Source organism: Equus caballus, chromosome 7, assembly GCF_041296265.1.
Source record: "Equus caballus isolate H_3958 breed thoroughbred chromosome 7, TB-T2T, whole genome shotgun sequence".
Classification (NCBI taxonomy): domain Eukaryota; kingdom Metazoa; phylum Chordata; class Mammalia; order Perissodactyla; family Equidae; genus Equus; species Equus caballus.
The window spans coordinates 14541738-14558049 of record NC_091690.1 but is presented as its reverse complement, the minus strand read 5'-3'; the positions used below and the strand labels follow the sequence as shown (position 1 = coordinate 14558049).

General features: G+C 35.7%; 1 long non-coding RNA gene across 2 annotated transcripts in view; it reads left to right on the top strand.

The window, feature by feature from the left end:
* The first annotated feature begins 489 nt into the window (after window positions 1-489).
* Window positions 490-16312, top strand: part of LOC111774213 (uncharacterized) — a 116760-nt gene continuing 100937 nt past the window's right edge. For both annotated transcript variants that reach the window (XR_011440441.1, XR_002809032.2), the window contains exon 1: window positions 490-632. This is a non-coding gene — a long non-coding RNA (uncharacterized lncRNA). The remainder of the gene's footprint in view (window positions 633-16312) is intronic.

Sequence of the window (16312 nt, the reverse complement as noted above, 5' to 3'; positions counted from 1 at the left end):
GACCAAATATGTCAGTGAGAGTCACATGAAGCAGCCATTGCTTGCTCCTTCATTGGTGTTGCAATAACATTATGTACAAAATTCATTTAGCATTTTTCCAGACTCCTGTATTTGTCTGATCCTCCAGTGTTGAAGGCCCACCTAGTGCATGGAAAGAGTTTATTACTATTTTTTTCCATCAGAATGATTGGCAATCAGCCAAAAGTCTAAAGGAAACTCCCATGTAGAAATTACACACAGCAGCATGAATAAACAAGCATGTTTTATGTGAAAAAAGAGGGAACTGGTAGTGTAATATGTAATCATTAAAAAAACTCATGCAAAGACCAAAAATGTTTTACTCTAATCTATGCTATAATTTAAATGCAAAACTATCTTAACTGTGAAGGTCAAGTTCTATTTTCACTTATGATGTAGAAACCTGCAAGAGAACACCACTCATGATGTAACAATGAGAACAAGACAGATAACCTACAAAATCATAAATTTTTGGAACACATCAAATAGCTGAGGTCACAAGGCAAATTGGCAAACTGAAATCCAGGAGGTGACAGCCCCCTTGAGAAGAATAGTATACATGGATTTGTAGACCTTTGCCAGAGCACAGGTTGAAGTGGCCACCATAGAATCAGGTAAGAAGAAAAAGCTGAAATTTTAACAAATTCTTAAAGTTTGAATGTAGACTATCATGACTGTTTAGGGTCCTTAGGATCCCCAAACACAGAAAGAATCAACACCCACTCATTCACTCCTTTCGATGGGTCTCTACCAAGTGTTCATGACAACAACTGGTGTCAGGGCAGGAGAGCTGATTAAATGTACTCCTGTGGACCATTTTTACAGGGTCAGCCTAGTTTTGAAAAGAGAAACGTAGAATTTGGAGAAATCCATCTATATTCTGGATCCCACCTGAGTACAGAGTAGTGGCTAGCTACCACTGAGCAATTAGCAGAAAACATGTCCTCAACCTGGACCCTCCTCTGATGTGAGACAAAAGCCACTGCCACCACGGAAAGGGCACATAACACTCCCACACCCAAAAATCTGCTGATTTCAAGAAGAAGTTGACAACTACTAGAGGAGAGACAAGAAATCCTCCTTTCCTGTACTTTGCACTGATATAGCCATCTACTGCTAGGAGTGGGGTAGGAAACACACTCATTCCTAGGATCCTGCACTGATCCAAGGCAGATTTCTGCTGCCATGGGGGAGTGAGGGAAGGGGAAAGAACAGGAATCCCATCTACCCTAGACTCTGCGCTAATACAAAATATAGATTGTTTGCACTGAGGAAGAGCAAAAATTTGCCTGGACTCTGGACTGAGTAGAAGATAGAGATTACTTGCATTTGAGGAAGGGCAGGAATGCTGAAAAAGATCTAGCCCTGCAGTTTACATGTAAAGAGCCTGCTCAAGACTAAGGCAAGAGCAGAATAACCAAGAAACACTTCTGCCCCCACAATGAAACCTCAGTTGAGTATGAAGCAATAGCAATATATCATGGGAGGAGGGGCAGGAGAATTGCACAAGCATGAAGAATCTGATGAAATCTGAAGGTAGAACAGGAACAGTGGGAGAAGCCCTGCAGCATCCCAGACCTCACACTTGGAACAAAGTAGCAGCAATTTTCCAACAGGTGTTTGAAGCCTATACTGTTCTTTTAGTGTAACTGAAGCAATAACAAGCCAAATGCAGCTCATATACAGAAAATATTGGATCAATCCTTCAGAGTAACAGTCTGGCAGAAGAAGAGGCATGCACATTTCCAGGAAAGATGTTGACTTCAATCTCTACTATTTTTACGTGTAATGTCCACCATTTAATCAAAGATTAGAAGATACATGAAACAAGAAAAAATTTATCCCTCTTTAAGAGAAAAAGTAGTCATCAGAATGAGACCAGAACTTTTGACTCAGAAGTTGGACCAAGGATCATCCAAATGTGGTCCAACAGGTACATATCAACTAAGGTTGATATGTTAAAGGATCTAACAGAAAAGGTGAACAACATATGTGAATAGGTCAAGAATGTCATCAGAGAGGTGCAAACAATAAAGAGCCAAATGAAAATTCTAGAGATAAAACACAATATAAGAAATGACAAGTGTCTATGGTGGGATTATCAGCACATCATACACGTGAGAAAAAAAAATTCATCAACATTAAGATGTATTAATAAAAATTATGCAAACTTACACCAGAAGAAAAAAATGAAAAGTAAAATACAAAACAGCATAGAATATTTTAAATCTTGGAACAATATTACTGTTATGTGTACTTGGTGCTCTAGAAAAATACGTGACCAAAAATGGGACAAAATAAATATTTGAAGAGATAGTGTCCCATCTTTTCAAAATTTAATTTAAGAGAGCACCAAATATCTAAGAAACTTAGATAAACCCAAGCAGGATAAATATACAAAAAAACCAAGGGTGCCTCATGCTTAAATATTAAAACCAAAATAAAGAGAAACTCTTGAAGGCAGCTGAGTAAAAAGAAATATTATACAGGGAACCAAAGGTAGGAATTTCAGCTGACTTCTCATCAGGGAAAACAAAATCAAAAAGTCAATGGAATGGTGTCTTTGATGTGTTGAAATTAAAAGAGAAATACTTAGAATTCTACTAGTGAAAATATCCTTCAAAAATCAGAGTGAAATCTAACCATTTTCTGAAATAAAAATTCAAAACGAATTCATCTCCCACAAAGGTGCAAGACAAGAAAGGCTAAAATAAGTTGTCTAGGCTGAAGCAAATTGTTATCAGAAAGAAATCCTTTTACTTTAAACCTGTTTATGTCTTTATGATTAAAATGTGGTTCTTATATAAAAAAAAAACATAGTTGAATCTTGCTTTTTTTAATCCTGTCTAACAATCTTTGCTTTTGATTTGTTTATTTCATTTACATTTAATGTAACTATAGATATATTTTAAATTAATCCTTGGCTTTTGATTCATATTATTCCATCTTCTCTTTGTTCCTCTCTTCCTATTTACCTACCTTTATCTGGATGAAGAAAATTCTTTCTTTTAACTTATGTTGAAATAATTATAAGTTCACAGGAGGTTACAGAGACAGTACAGAGAGGTGTTCTGTATCCTTCAGCCAAATTCCCCCCATGGTTACATCTTATATTACTGTAGTACAATATCAAAACCCAGAAATTGATATTGGAGTGATGTATGTGTAAATGTCTATATCATTTGTGGTTGTGTCACAATCACTACTATTAAGATGCAAAACTATTCTATCACCACAAAAATATCCTCTGTACTACCCCATTAAAGTCACACTCATGCCAGTCCCTCTTGCTATTCCTAACCCCTGGCAACTACTAATCTATTTTTCATCTACATTATTTTATCATTTTGAGAATGTAGTATAAACAGTATATGACTTTTAGAAATTGGCTTTTTCACTCATCACAATACCCTTGAGATCCATCCAAGTTATTGTGTGTATTAATAGTTCAATCCTTTTTTATTTCTGAGTAGTATTCTATGGTATGGATGTTCAACAGTTTATTTAAGCATTCACACACTGAAGGACATCTAGATCATTTCCAGTTTTGGGCTATAACAAATAAAGTTACTATGAACCATCATGTATAGGGTTTTGTGTAGGCATAAATTTTTATTTCTCCAGGATAAATGTAATGCAATTGCTGAGTAGTGTGGAAAATGTATGTTTAGTATTTAAGAAATTTCCAAACTGTTATTCAAAGTGGCTGTACCATTTTCCATTCATATCTACAGTGTATGAAATAGACAGTTTCTCCACATCCTCACCATAAATTACTATGGTCTCTGTATTTTTTTCATTTTAGCTGTTCCAATAGTTGTGTAATGATATCTCATAATGGTCTTACTTTGCAATTCCCTAATGGTTAGTGATGTTGAACATCTTTTCATGTGCATATTTGCCAACTGTATATCCTCTTCAGTAAATTGTCTCTTCATGTACTTTGTCCATTTTCTAACTAGATTTGCTTTTTTCTATTGTTGACTTTCGAGATTTCTTTACTATATAAAGGTCAAAAACAGGCAATATTATTTAGAAATGCATACATGGGTAGTGAAACTCAAACAAAGCAAGAAAATCATTTCCATACAAGTCAGGATAGTTGTTAAAGCTAAAGGAAAAGAAGGGCATTGTGATTGGAAAGGTACAAAGTCTCCCGGATTGTATTCAATGCTCTCTTTCTTGACACAAATGTTCTTTTTCCCAACACTGGTATTTACTTTATAATAATTTATTAAACTTTTATTTATGTTTATGCCTTTTCCTTTATGTCAATTATGCATTAAATGTTTTAAAATAATAACAATAAACACTAGAATTATGGAGCATTTACTAGCTGCCAGGTATTGTGCCAAATACTTTACTGTATTCACTGTTATTTAACCTATCAATCTCACCAATTATCCCAAGAGATAGGTTCCATTATTATTCCATTTTATAGATAAAAAGGCCGAGGTTTTGAATAGCTAGGTAGCATTTTTCAGGTAACATGGCTAGTAAGTGTTATAACTCAAATGAGCAACTGCATCTGCCAGATTTCGAGTGGTCATGCTCTTACCCATTATATGATACCAACCACCATACTTATTGGAACAATAACAGTTAGTGTTTTTATTTCAGTTTGGATTATTATTTGGATTTAAGCCACTGTATAAAAATTGAGACATATAATCAATGCATAAATATGCTTCAAAACGGGGCTAGTCCCAGGGCTGAATGGTTAAACTTCTGTGCACTCTGTTTTGGTGGCCTGGGGTTTGCAGGTTTGAATCCCAGGTGGGGACCTACTCCATTCATCAGCCATGCTGTGGAGGCATCCCGTATACAAAGTAAAGGAAGATTGGCACAGATGTTAGCACAGGGCTAATCTTCCTCAAGCAAAAAAAGAGGAGGATTGGCAATGGATGTTAGCTCAGGGCAAATCTTCCTCTCACACACACACACACACACACACACACACAAAAGAAAATGCTTCAAAGGCTATGGTAATGCTATTTTAGAGACAGCTGTTATATTATTTTTATTTTAATAATATGTGAGGATATGGTCATATGAACTCTAGCTCTTAAAATTATAAAGGAAAATAATCATTCTACTACTATATAGTGCCTCTACTATAACAATTGACATCGTATTCATGTTATTTCTGATTGTAGTAAAATAGAAATATCGTAAATGCCTGTTGTGGTCACTTTACACAGAATTGATGGTGAGGGTGCATAAGGAAGGTTTTGCCTGAAAATTGATAATGGCATTAGAGCTAAGAACTCCATGATGGTACATTTGCATAGTAAATCTCATGAGCAGACACCCTCTGCCCAGCCTTTAACCACCTATACTTTTGTTGGGCTGTGGCTACTTTATTCTACAGGCTCCCTTCCCAGGAATTCAGAAAGAAATATACATCAGGCCAATGTTCCATGCAGGTAGTAGTTATAGAAGTAGAGAGATGCATAAAACTTTACCCCTACCTTCACAGCCTAGTGAAAAGACACTCTTTAAAGTATAATTATAATGAAAAGTGAGAAGTGTGATGAATAAGCTATGCACGGGATATCTTAATAACCCAGATGACTCCAAACTCAGGCTTGAAGGGCCAGAGATGTATTCCAAGGGCAAGAATAACTTGGCTTATTATATAATAATATTAAATAGTACTACTGTGGTCCGAGTATTTGTGCCCCAGTTTCAAAACTGTGTTCTCAGTGGCTACATTTATGCTTTAGCTTCCCCTTCTTCTTTCTTAGAAAGAGCAAATGATCATTTTCCAGATATGTTTCTTCTAAGTGAGCCAGAAAGCACAAGGAATCTTAAAACTATTTTTTTTCCAATCTGGATATTATAATAAGAAAAGAGATAGAACAAGAACCACCATTAGGGAATGGATGGCTTGCTCAAAGTTTATTCATTTTAACATCTAGGGGGAAAAAGAATCAAATCCTCCAGTGACTATCTACATTTAGCTCCTGCATTCCACAATTTTGTGTGCAAAGCACATTACTTAAATACTTCAGAAAAATATGCATTTAAAATTATTTGGCATCTTATAAAGGTTTGAAATAAAAATAAAAGTACCATAATAATCAGAAACATAATAAACTTGGAGATACTTATCATCATTATGAAAACAAGACCCCAGGTCACAGGTGCATATTACTATTGAACCATGAATTGAGTTGATAGAACTGTAAATAGGCTAGACATTTCCGTTATAACAACCTACTGCAAAGAAAACACACTCAGTTCATTTATTCACCTTTTTTTTCCCCAAATGCTTAGGAGACACCCAAATGAGGAACGGTTTTATTTAACTTGTGTTTTCACTTGTGACTGTAAGTTAACTTTGGATAAGAAGTAGATTTCTATGTCCTTAGCTATCCCAAACACATTTTTGCTATTGTTTGTTTTGTTTTGTTAAATATCACTTGAAAAATTTAGTAAAGTATGCTCTAAACTTCAATATAATAGTTTGTGATTATCGTTCCGTGATTTTTTTTTTAAATAGCTATAGCACACTACCATTTATCAATTTATTTAGGTGTAATTTATATTAAAAATGCTTCCATTTTAAGTATAAAGCTCAATGAATTCTCAAAAATGTGTACACCCACGTAACCTACTCCAAAACCAAGATATAGAACATTTCCATCTCCATAAATTGTCTGTTCATATCTTGCAATTAATTACCTAACTTCAGCTGCAGTAACCACTGATATGCTTCCTGTCATGATCGTTTAGTTTTGCCACTTTAGAATTGTGTGTAAATAGAACTACACAATATTTGTCCATTTGTGACAATTTATTTGTCTCAGAATAATGATTTTGAGATTTATTCATGTTGTGGCATGCCTTTATTTATTTATCGTTGAGTCATGTTTCATTGAACGAATATACCACATTTTGCTTATCCACTCATCTGTTGTTGGGAATTTATACCCAAGTTTTGGCTGTTAGTAATAGTTACTATTAAATTTATGGTCAACTCTTTGGGTAGATAGGTATTTTCATTCCTTTGGGTAAATATCTGGGAATGGTGTTGCTAGATCATAATGTAAGTGATTAACTTTAGGAGAAATTGTCAACTGTTTTCCTAAGAGTTTGTAGCACCAGTAATACATGAGAATTCCATTCGCTGTACATCCTCTCCAAAATTGTCAGTCTATTAAGGTTAGCCATTCTAATGTATATTCAGTGGTATATCATTGTGGTTTTAATTTGCAGTTCTTTGATGACTAATGAAGTTGAACAACTTACAGTTGGCTTATTGGTCATGCGTATATCTTATTTTGTGAAGTGTTCATTATTTTTACCAATTTTTAATTGGGTTCCTGGCCTTTTTATTATTGAGTTGTAAGGAATTGTTATGTATTCTAGCTTATGCTTTGGGAAGAGGTTCTCCTAATCTGTGGCTTTTCATTTCATTTTCTTAACAGGAGTTTTTATTTTTGGTAAAGCACAATTTAGCAATATTTTCTTTTATGCTTCATGATTTTGGGACTTATCTAAGAAATGGTTGACTAATGCAAGGCCATAATGATTTTTTTATAAGTATTCTTCTAGAAGATTTATAGTTTTAGATTTTATATTTGCAGCTGTGATCCATTTCAAGTTAATATTTGTATATGATGTCAGTTAATTGTCGAGTATCATTTATTTGTATATGAATATTCACTTGCTCCAGAACCAGTTGTTAGAAGGATAATCTTTTACCCATTGAGAAACTTCCTAAGTTTGTCAACAATCAATTGACCAGCTGCTAGTGGAGTAAAAGTATGGCAGAACTCCTCCCAGCAGAAGAACAATTTAATTGGTGAAATTATAAAACAATCAATATCACCAAAGTCTCTGGAAATTTTCCTAAGGGCATATAGAAAATGGAGAAACTTTGATTCAAAAAAGTCTACTAAATCACAGAAAGAACAGTGAGAGTCTGTGGTATTAGAGCCACAACCAGCTCCTTTACCACCACAACTTCTGTGTAATAGAAGCTCAGCCACAGGCACCATACCTCCAAGGAGGTATGGCCAAGTACATTGGAGTTCCTTCTCATGCCACCTGCCAGTCTGGGGCTACGGTTTTACCGCAGGAGAGGCAGACTGTCAGCCGTGCTTTACACCTCCACCAGTTCATTATTACAGAAGTTCTCTTCCAAAACATTGTGACCAAGATGATGACCTCTCCCTTGCCCTACCCAGCCTCCTAACCAGGTGTGGCAGCCTGAGAACACTGGGGCACTGATTATTACCACCCCCAACTCACTAATAGAGTGGAGGTTCCACTCTGGGGAAGGCAAAACAAGTCCAAAAGATGCCAACCATGAATTCAAGTGCCCACTTGTAGAGCAGGGGTGTCATTCCAGGAAAAGTGGGTCCCCAGATAGCTTCAGTGCAGTGCACATGGCTTCTGCCCAGGAGGAAATTCAAGCTATAAGGACAAAGAGTTCCACAACTCCACCTGAGAGGACTGATTTTATTTGGTAGAGTGAATAGAAAGCTCCATACTTAAGGGCCTTGTCAAAAACAGCAGAGGTCTTGGTGAAAAGCAATTAAGAAAAGGCTGACAGATGCATAATACTAGAAAAATGGCAGAGCGGTCAGAAGTTTAATAGACAGAACCAATAAAAGAAACAGCCAAGAAGAGCCCTCCTGGAATCACAGTTACTCTGAAGGTCAAGAAGTCTGTGTACAAGCTCTAGACTGCACCCACTCTAGAAGCAATCAGAGAAGCATGTGGAACAGACTTGAAAGCATTCCACAAACTGCACCCAGACCATCAATAAGGGATAAACCCTTACTGGCATAAGTAGCTTAAACAAAACTCCTGATAAATCACACTCATTCCTGCCAGTCTGGAAGACCATGTGCTAGCCCAAAGTGGCATCCTCTCTTGAAAAAGTGGAGAGGGAATCTCGAAACTACTAATCACGGGCTAAGTGTGAGGCAAAAAATATAAACTTCCTGAACTGTGATAGCAGGCTCTAAACCACACATACACATATAAAAGGTAAAGGATGAAAATCTAAACTTTGACGAAAAAGTGACATACTTAGGGGCAAAACATAGGTAGCCAGACCAAAACCTAAGAACAAGGGAAAACAAATCTAAACAGCAATATCAGAGACTACACGCTGCTGTGGAAGTAAACTACATGATTCGTTTATCCAAGTCACTAAACAAATGTCCAAGCAAACAGCAACCACAAAAGCAACTCCTGAGGATGAGAGGATGAGGACAGGGAATCAGCATCCAGAGTTTCTACAACATATTTATTATCTAGTTTTCAACAGAAAAATGTATGAGGCATGCAAAGAAACAGGAAAGGATTATCTATACACAGAAAATAAGCAGGTGATAGAAACTGCCTTTGACAGAGTCCACAGGGTGGACTTAGAAAATAAAGATTTCAAAGCAGTGATTATAAATATGTTCAAGTAACAAAGAAAACTAGGTGTAAAGAATTAAAGGGAAGTATAATGGCAATGTCTCACCAAATAGAGAATATAAATAAAGATATATAAATTATGAAAAGACCCAAGTGGAAATTCTAGATTTGGAAATATAATAACCCAAATGAAAAATTTACTGGAGGAGTTTAGCAGCAGATTTGTGCTGGCAGAAAAAGAATCAACAAACTTAAAGATAGATCAATGGGGATTATACAAATGAAGAACAGAAAGCAGAAAGGGTGAAGAGAGATGAACTGAGCCTTAGAGAAGTGTGGGACACTATTAAATTCACCAAGATATGTGTAATGGGAGTATCAGAAGGAGAAGAGAAAGGAATATAAAAAATATTTAAAGAAATAATGACTGAAAATTTCCCAAGATTGAAGAAAAACTTTGATCTACACATCCAAGAAGCTCAATGAGTTCTAAGCAGGATAGACACAAAGGACTTCACAAACAGACACTTCATAGTCAAAATGTTGAAAGCCAGAGATGAAGAGAAAGATCTTGGAAGTAATAAGAGAAAAATGACTTATTATATATAAGGGAACCTCAATGAGAATACAGCTGTCTTTTAACTAGAAAGATATGGGGGCCAGAAGAGAGGGGGGAACATATTCAAAATGCTGAAAGTAAAAAACTGCCAATCAAAAATCTTATATTCAGCAAAATTAACTTTCAAGAACTAAAGGCTAAATAAAGACCTTCTCAGACAAACAAAAGCTGAGAGAATTCATTGCTAGCAGTCATGACTCCTAAAACCGATTAAAGAAAGTTATTTAGGTTGAAAGCAAGTGATGCTAAACAGTAACTTAAATCCACATGGCAAGAAAAAAAGAGTACAAGTAAATAAAATAAAGCTAGAAACAAAACAGCTTGAAGATCCAAGCTTTAGAAGCCCTGTAATCTTTCTGAAAGCATTGTGTTACAGAATATGTAGCATGGTATCATAATAAAAAGAAAATAAGTGCTAGGCAATCATTTCTTTTGTTTATTTTTTTTTTCTGTACGTGTGCTAGGTTTTAAATTTCATTCTTTAAAACAGTCCTGGTACTTTGCTGATATCCTTGGGCCTCCAAGTGCTGAGCCCAAGGTACTTTCATAGACTCCTGTCTATCATCAATCCTTGAGTCGTGAATTTCCTGATAACATTGATGAGGTTTACAGTTACATGTGATTGATTTGCCACACATTTTGTAGTGCCTTTGTTGTGTACGCAGTAAGAAACAAAGATGACAGACTCATTCTTTGCTCTCTAGCTGCTTACCAAACATACAGGAGAAATTCCTTTAAACAAAACTACGCTTGACAAGCTAACTCTTCCTTCTCTTACCGATGTTCATGATATTGTGAAAGGGTGTGGTTTGTAAGCTGATGCCTTGCTATTCAAACTGTGATCCAAGGACCAACAGCATAAAGCACACCTGAAAACTTTTAAAACTGCAGACTCTCAGGCCACCACTTCAGACCTATGGGATCAGATATTGCATTTTAACAATATCCCAAGGCAACTCCTATGCATGTTGAAATCTGAGAAGCACCGCTTGAGTATACCCTCTCACTTCTGCTCCTTGTAGGTGGATTGTAAGCTCACCAAATGTCAGTTGTGTATTTTCCCATATGGCTAACTCTTCACCAGATTTGTTTTTTGTGTGTCTGGTAATGCAAAATGATGAAAGGAGTACAAAAAGAAGGTAGTTATTGTTTTTATGAACTGAGTTGAATACCTTGTCAAGAGTCAGTAAATGTGAATTGCTACTATAATTGTGGTTGGATTACTTTTAGGCAAAATGGCTATTAAAGAACAGGGGAAAACTGTAAAATCTGGAGGGATTCTGAATTCCAATTGCTTCACATGTGCTTCTATGTCCCCACATTAATTTAAATATACCAAAACAGGAAATTATAGGTGTTGCAGGAAAACAGATTGCAACTCTTTGACCTGAATCAAAAGATTGGTGAACAAACTGCATGTGTATACTTTAAGTAAAGTATTAGTAGGGTCAGATATGAGAAGTCCTTTAGAAAAAAATAGCCAAATATTTTCCTCATCTTGCTTATATAATTTTTTACATGTACATAGTAGGCAGTAAGTAAGTGATTGCTAAGCAGGGATATGAAATCCATGAAACATAGAATAGACAATGGAAAGAGTATAAACACAGTCCTGGATAATTCATTCATTCAACAAATATGTCTGGAAAATCTCCCAGACATTGATGAATGCTAGAGGCACAACGTGAGCAAGATACACAAGTGTCTGCCATCACAGAGGTTCCTGCCAACTGGGAAATATAACCTGGTCAAGTTGCTTGCTTTCATTGAAGCTCAAGGTTCTCCTCCATACAATCTTATATACTTCATAGAGTTTTGATGAAGGTTAAATGAGATTATGTTAAGTGTCTAGAAGTTCAGTAAGTACAATCCCTCTGCTTACCTTTTTTTAATGTACAATGGAAATCATTGAAGTTTCTTGAGCAGAAGTCTTCCTTGATCACAGGTGTTCTTCAGAAAATCAGTTCAGCTTAGAGAACAATTAGTCTGGGTAAGAAGTAATGAGGAGTGTCTCGTATTAAGGAGATATAGGAGAAGATTTACAGTAAACACTCTTTTCGCAACTGAGAAGATTCCCGACTGACTTATTTAGTTCATCCTGGAGCATTAGTTCCCATTCCCACTCCTACCAGCTCTACTCCTCCAATCATCTCAGTAGCTTTATTCTTGACATATATTACTCATGCGAAAGAAAAGCAGAAAAAAATCTCTGGAGTATTCCTGGTACCTATAAGTCATGTAAGTCACATCTTCTATGTGATATTTTGAGAGAGATGTTTTCTAAAAATTAAACATGGATGAGGCTTAAAAATTTGTAATCGCACCTAAATAAAATTTGCTTCTTCCCAGAAAATTCATAGCCCACATAGATACTTAACACATCCAATATTTTCAGTACCACCACAGCCCACCTCACCCTCCACTATATACTCCCATGTGCTATTGTTACTAACAATGCCTTTCTAGAGTGTTTTTTACTAGTTTTCATCTCATTTCATCTGATTTAAGAACTATTTCAGAAACATAATTTGTATGATAGTTCTGAAAATTTTAAGGAATTCATAAAATAAAATTAATCTTTTCATTCTTCAATTTTTTTTTAATTCTAGAAAGACTGAGTTCTATTTATAAAATATCTGTGATGCAAAATGCCCTGCTAAGTTATACAGTGCTTAACATTCTGTGAACATTTTAGCCCACACTGTCGTCATGCACTCTTTGAATCCAGTCATTTCTTGAAACTTCTATGATATCCCATGATTCCTCTAAGTAATTTCTGAGTCTATTTTCCCCTTCCAGTCTCAAAGCAGACACACATGGGTAATATTTGCCTCCAATTCTGAAGTAGTCAAAAGAATCATGAAATGGATTGACTCAAAAGCAGCATTCTTTTAGGAGTATATTAATTATAATTAACAAATTAAATCATAAATATTGGCCAAGGTGTTGCTTGAAGAAAGGATGCAATGTTCTAGGGCTGTGCCTCTCTGAAAGACCTGGATGTGATTCCAGACTTAATGAAAATACAATGTGAACCAGGGAAAAAATCACCTAAGCCTTCCAAAATTCAGCAAAGTGGCAATATTGGTGGCTACCAAAAAAAAGTCTTTGAGGATTAAATGTGTAATTCCAGACACACTGTAAGTCCCAAATAAACAATTATTGTTGTGATTTTATTTATTCCTTTTAACTGTTAACAGTTTAATATCTTCATTTCTCTTCTTTTACTTTAATCTTAATTCCTTTGAAGAAGAAACAAGAAGAGGTTGATTTCCATCTCTCTACCACAGGGTGAGGGACCCTGTATATTTCCTCTGTGCATCTCTGCTTACTTCATTTATTCATGTTTCCTCCTTTTATTCATTTATGAAATATTTGAGCACCTGTTAAATAGTTAGCACTGTGCTTATTTCCATCTGCCACACCATAAAATAAAGATATTTTTCTCTAGTATATTGCCTCAACACTAGCAAAATGAAATAAGTTCTTGAAAAGACAAACTCATTATCCATTTCACTTATGAACACACATACTACTATAGACAAAGTGGACGTTAGAATGAATATAATCCACTGAATCTATATGTAATTTAAGTGTATGTGCTCTAGGAAACACTTGTATTCTCTTTACCCAGAAAAAGCGGAAGCAATTGCTACATGTACAGGATTTGGCACAATGTGGTGACAGATGACCATGCAAATATTACCGACTATTAAAATTTTCAGTAGGTCCCAAGGTAGGTTTAACTATTCACAAGAATGCCAAAACACATAATCAAAGATTTTTCCTATTTGTATTTTAAGCAGTCAGATGGTTAAAATAATAAACATATTACAAATTAAAATATCACAGATTATAAAATAAACATTTGAATGATATTTAGTGAATCCTCTGGTTAATATGCATCAAAGCCAACTAATTCTGATTTATAACTTCATTACAGTTAAAAATTTAATAATTTAAACACAACAGAATAAAATTAACAAAAGTATACCATAAATTTTTATGCTAAATAAAACTAAATTCATGATGAAAATTCATAATCAATGCAATTTTCTAGGATTTGTTTGAGAAATAATGCGAAACCACCATTTGCTCTCAGTTTTTTCCTTTATTTTGTTATTAATATGGTTCTATTAAAATCAGTAAATATTTTAAAATTCAGCTCCACACTTGAGTCTGTACATGTCATCTATTCATTCTCTACTTGATAGCAAATCATTCAAGTGAAAATACACCACCAAAATTCTGAGAAATTTGAATGCAAATTAAATCAATGCAATAACTTAGAAGAATTTGCCCTTGAAAAGAGTGCAAGTTTAGGCAGCTGCTCAGGATCCTTATTTTGTTGAGTCAGTCTCTAGTGGTAGAACTATACTTAAGGCATCCATTGCAATCTCCATTTTCAAGTGTGAAGAAACCCAGAGCAAAAAGACTTATAACTGAAAGATGAGTGTTCTCAGAAAACTAAGCAATGGATATCAGATACCAGGTTCATTCTAAACCTAGTCAAAATAACACACCTTGCCATATAAAAACCATGGAATTCAGTTGTGGAACCAGCTAGGAAATGCTGTTACCTGCACCAATCATTTGTTCATGTAACTAACACCGAATCAGTATGATTAGAGTTGGAAAAGGATATTGTAACCATAAAGGGTTTTTTTCAGAATATTCTATTGAATAATTCCAAAAGATAAAGGGGCTTCTTTCCAATTTTTAGCTTTTGCTACAATGAAATATCAACAAAGAAATAGCACTGCAAAACCAAATTCCAAACATGAAGTAGGAGTTAAAATGTTTTTGAAACCATTTTCAGTGACTTCCACATTTAATATGTATCACCTCTAAAGAATAGCAGTATTACTAAATAAGTTAAATGTTTATCTTAGAAGCTTTGGAAAACAGGTAACCTAAGTTCAAAACATTGTTATAATTAGTTCATTCCACAAATATTATTGAGCATCTATTATTCACCAGGCCATGGAATGGCCAGGAAGATTTTGGGGCTGCAGAGATGAATAGAGCACCCACTTCTATAGTGTGATGGCAGTGTGGGCACACATGTAAACAGAATAACTGTACAATGTGGCTAGAATCACATACAGTTGTGGAAAATGTGCCCTGGGAGCAAAGAGGAGGAAGTCCCTAATTGTGCCTATAAAAGCTTAAGGTTCTTACAAAAGAAAAGATACTTGAGCCCACAGGAGGGAAGAGCAAAGACTCTTGCTCTTGTTTGAAAATTATGAAGACTGTGGAGTTACTATAGTGGCTCCCAAAGCCCAGAGACCACCAGTGAGGGAGGAGTGCTTTGGGGAAGTTGGTCTTTTATCAGACTAAAAGCAGGCAAAAAGTGGTGGTGACTCCCTTAAGAGTAGTCCAGGCCAAGCTGGGAGATCTACTGATAAGTCTAACCTACTGATGGGAAACATTTGGCGAACGCTGTGGAGATCTGCTAAGCCTGGGCAAAGTGCCTTTGCACTATGGGCTTAGCACGTGGGAGAACTCTGACTCTGCAGTCAGCATCCACTTAGGAGTGGGTCTCTCCCTGGCAATAACCACATTGACAAAATGTATTCTAGATTCCTATCTTGCTCCCAATCAAAGATTAATGCTCTTTCTCCATCTACATACCAATAGTGCTCCCTAAGCCATGTATTTTCCCATACTTCTCTTCTGAATTAAAATGTCTCTCTCCAGTTCTTGTGGCCTCAGCAACCCTGTAAAACTCCAGGAGGTACAAGAGAGTGAAACAGTCCTTCCTACATTTTTTTTCTCCCTAGGATTACAGAAAAGAGAGCCAAGTCATCAAAATCGAGGCCAGAAAACAAGTTAAAATGTTCTTGGAGAATTGACTTTCAGGACAGAGGAAATTAGAGATATTAGTCAAAAATAGGCCAAGGCAAGATCCAAAGTCAGATGGATTAGAGTAATCAAAGCCAAAAACAGACAGTACTGATAGAAAAGAATTTAATCAGAAGAAAGAGCACAAGTGTGTATAAGGTTAGGTCTGCAGACTACATCGTGACCTTTTAAAAGCAGAGCATCTGTTCCAACCTCCTTCTTTATACACAGAATTAAGACACTGAGTTTAGAATGTGTGGAATCATTCTAGTTTCTGCTGATTACTCTGGTAAACTGTTGTGTTGATGGATATTTTGCTTAGAAATAAATATATGTTCAAACCCTTACCATCTATGTAATGCTCATTGCAGTAATTTCAGGCTTGAAGGCAAGCAGATTATGAAGCAAATTTGGGGTGAAGGAAAGCCTTCCAATTCTCTGAACTGTGGA